Consider the following 4,126-nt stretch of genomic DNA (forward strand, 5'->3'; position numbering starts at 1 on the left):
GCAAGGCTCAAAACCTCCATTTTAATTACATCCTTATCTTTATTTGCACAAACTCAGTCAATGTGTGCAAGATACATGACTGAAGGCTTTTAGTGCAGCAATTACCAGGAAATCAGAAGAAAGATAAAACCTTGCATAATTGTACAAATCAGCGTGGCTTTATGAGGAGACTGATGTCTGTCTGTATTTATTGTGTTGGTATCAGCACTCAGGAACTGAACTGTAGCTCAATTATATTGAGACAACTTTGGGTTTCTACAAACAGGGTGCACAAAACAAAATCTCAGCAATAAGAATCTCAATAAAATCAGCTTCACATTCAACCATTTAAAAAACCCCAGCAACCCTACCAGCCAATATTCCTCTTCCATAATTTATGTCCCACAATAACATGGTTGTGTTTTTCCTTAATACTCCTTGTTTGTTTCCTGTGCTCTTGTCAGAACAAATGACTGACAAGGGCTGACACCAACAGAGAAAACTGGCAAGCCATCTGTATTCACATTTCTAAATAATAATATGCTGCTTCAACTACCTCTTGAGAAGGATTTTGTTTGTAGAACTACTGAATGAACAAGGCCTCACTAAGTTCAAAGCAGGGTAATTTTGAGTACAAGATGCTTTAACCAAGGAAAATGGTAGAAAATATAATTTTAATGAGTTAAAGAGATTGAAGATGAGAGACTGAAACATCAGAAGTTTCAATATAAAATCAGGAGCTTAGCCTTAGTCTTAGCAAAGTAGCAGTCATAAATCCACACCCACCACATTAAAAAATACTGCTTGCAAAATCTTTGGTTTATATTAATCCTTAGGAATGCAATGTTAAAAGGTCAGCCTGACTGCAGTTGAATTTTCTAGGAGGGAATTGGTAAATTCTTGAGCACCTTGAGTACTTGAGTACCCTGTGCAAAACCAATTTGCAGCAGGCTGCTGGTTTGAGTAGACAACATGAGAGTTTCTTCCAGTGGAACAGAGGATTACAGTAGCTGGATTTCTCCCTCCATTTTGGCCTCTCCTAAGCAGACCAGCCTTTATATAACAAGACAAAACTCTGAGAAATATTTGTTCACTGTGCTGTGATGAGTAATCCAGACTTTGTGCTGCTGCTAACAGACTTCCTAGGAAAGCCCTTTGGTTTTGTAGTTTAAACAGAAAAACCACCACCACCCACCACCAATTGTCTGCTTTTTGTCTGATTCATACAGTCGAAATTGCTCATCCTAGGAAGTACACACTGTAGTACAGATAAGGAGGAGAGTTATCGCTGCATTTTACGTCACCTTATATTAGAGAGAATTTTACTAGAGATAAATTTACACAGATGATTTAACTCAGAGCGCATGTAGATATACTTTGCTGTTAAACATTTGTATGTGTCTACATATGACCAAAATCCTTGTGAAGTACATAAAACTGATCAGTCCTTGGAGATGGGTTTGTCTTGATTTACTATGGTTTATTACAGAAATAAGAACAGTCCAGTTCACTTGCTCCTACTGAGATAAAAGGGTACAATGGAAATCAGAACCTCACTTTTTTTGTGTGTGTTTTTTTAGATTATTTTTTGGTTAGGTTTTTATTGTTGATGTTGGGTTTTTTAGGTTTTTGCTTGTTGTTTGTTTTACTGTAATGAACCACTAGTTCTGTCCTATCTCGTGGTACCATCTAAATGCATGTTGTTAGCCATATTCATTAAGAGGCCTACGCAATCCAGATTACTTAGTAACAATAAAAGACAAAAAACCACAGCCAAAATCCTGGAGAGTGCAGCCTGTCTGGAAACATGCTGAATGTGCCAGGTAGCTGCTGGCAATTCAGATAATGAACTCATCACAGCAGCCAGAAAATGTACCTTTGGCACAGATGGGAATTCAAACAATCAGATTGTTTATTAGTCTATTTTTAAGTCATGTCATGGAAAATGGTATGCAGTGATTTTAGTCAAGTGCTTTTCTCTCAACATGAGAGAAAATGCCCACAGAAAAGGGAAAACAATGCAGTCCAGAGGTTAAACTGAGGGTTTCAACCCTTTGTGCATGGAAAACAGGACAAGAAAAATGAAATCCAAGTAATGATTTCATATAAATATTTAGTATAAGAGCCTGGACAACTCCTTGTCAGCTGTATCATCCAAATTTTTATCTGTGAAAGTCAAACAAGCTAAATGATGGAAACAATATTCATTAGGTAATTTTCTAACAAATTCCTGCAGTGGAACTCATTTGGGGCATTATTTGATATTTCTGTGTGGCTAGCCGTATCTTTCACATGGGCACGTTACTACTGGAGGAAACACATCAGTACAATTTGTTTCTCAAAGTATTGAATTTCATGAAAACATGGAATGGCTGTGGCACGGCCTTTCTCATGATCGACATTATTTCTTAGTAGGACAACTTATGTAAGAGAAAAAGAGATCGTGCCATTGTGGGTTTTTATGGTGTTCCTTACAGCAGAAGCAACTGTTACCTCATGGGATGCAAAATTTCTAGTGACACTTCAATATTTGGTATTTCCTTAAAGCTCTACACTCTGAAGAGTAAATAAATACACCACTACACCAGCATGCAATTCATAACCATGTTTGTCCTTCAGAGAGCTTCTCAGGGTCAACCCCAGGTGGCCAAAAGCCAGAAAGCAAAGAAATGTGCTTCGTGATTTTTTAATTTCATTTTTTCATCTTGTGCTTTTGATGTAGTTTCACTAGAAGATTGGCTGCTGCTTGTTGAAAGTAGCATTGCCAATCTTGTGTGGGGACTGCATAAATTGTGCTGAGAGGAAATGGATGTTATTGCCTTGGGTCTGTTTTGGAGGGACGGGAGGCGATGCGGGGTGAAATGTTCACCTCTGAGTGCATCTGGTTCTGATGGATGTTTTAATGGAGCACGGAGCTCTTCAAACAGAGGAGATGACCCTCTTTAAGGGGATATAAAAGAGATGCACATCAGCAGCAGGGAGAGAGCAGGAAGCAGCCACTCTCTGGTGCTGATAATTACCACAGGGAGGAAGGGAAAAGGTAAATAATACTTGGCTTGGAGAGCAGCCATGAGGCACAAGGGCTTTGAAACATTCTTCTAACCAGTATTTTGGCAGCCCATTAGACAGCACTGTCTGATGGATCTGACCTGAGGGGCACGATTTCTGCCTCCATCGGAGGCTGAGAAGTGAAGCATCAGCTCTGAATCCTTTGCCAACCTGTGCTGCCCTCTGAAGGTGAGCATATGCTGGTCAGATTCACTCCAGCACTGGAAAAGACCACACCTTGCTTTACTCCTCCAAAGGCATTTCAGAAGACCATCAGGATAAAAATACTAATCTAATTAATTACCCCCTTAATTCATGCAACAAGAAAGTTACAACCAAACAACAACAAAGTGAATTGTGTTAAAAAACATGCAAATGTACATAAATGAAGATTGTTGAAATGCTTGTCTTTAGAACAGCACTTTGCTCAAAGCATTCAAAAACTACTTGAGGTAGGAGAACATAGAAATGTTTAAAGAATATGACTAAAACCCTCTAACAGTACACAGTCATGCAAAAGGTTCAATTTCTGAAACAGTTACATCATGATCTTTGGCTTGAGCCTTACCTCATGCAGAACTTCGTATGAAGGGAGTCTCACAACAAAATTAATCTCTAATACAAATCACAAAGTTTCAGAGGCTCTATATCCAAGACTTTTGATCAAGGCCAAGGGTCAGCAATATGTCTTGAGAATTAAGAGCAATAAGCAGAATAAAGTTTGCTTCTGGACTTGGCACTGCATTCTCAGCCCACAGAGCTCCTGGCTTGTGAACGTTGCTCCGAATGAGCTCCAGATGTGCAGCTGTGGCAGCTCCTCTGATCTAAGCCCCACACAGCACCAAATACCTCTGCTGTCAGGAAACACCCACCTGCAACTGGTGTGTCCCAGAAAGCTGACCCGCAGGTGGCTGGGCCACATCACAGCTGGAGAGAGGCGCAAAGAGCTCGGTATCACGCCAGTGGCCATTTTCATGTCTATTCCATTAACAAAATGAATTAAACTTGCTCTGGAAAGTAGGAATAATAAAATTAAAGGATATCAAACTTTCAAAACCACACTGCTGTCATAGGAGTATTTGAACAAATGCACAGACAC

This window comes from Prinia subflava, chromosome 1, assembly GCF_021018805.1.
Source record: "Prinia subflava isolate CZ2003 ecotype Zambia chromosome 1, Cam_Psub_1.2, whole genome shotgun sequence".
NCBI lineage: Eukaryota > Metazoa > Chordata > Aves > Passeriformes > Cisticolidae > Prinia > Prinia subflava.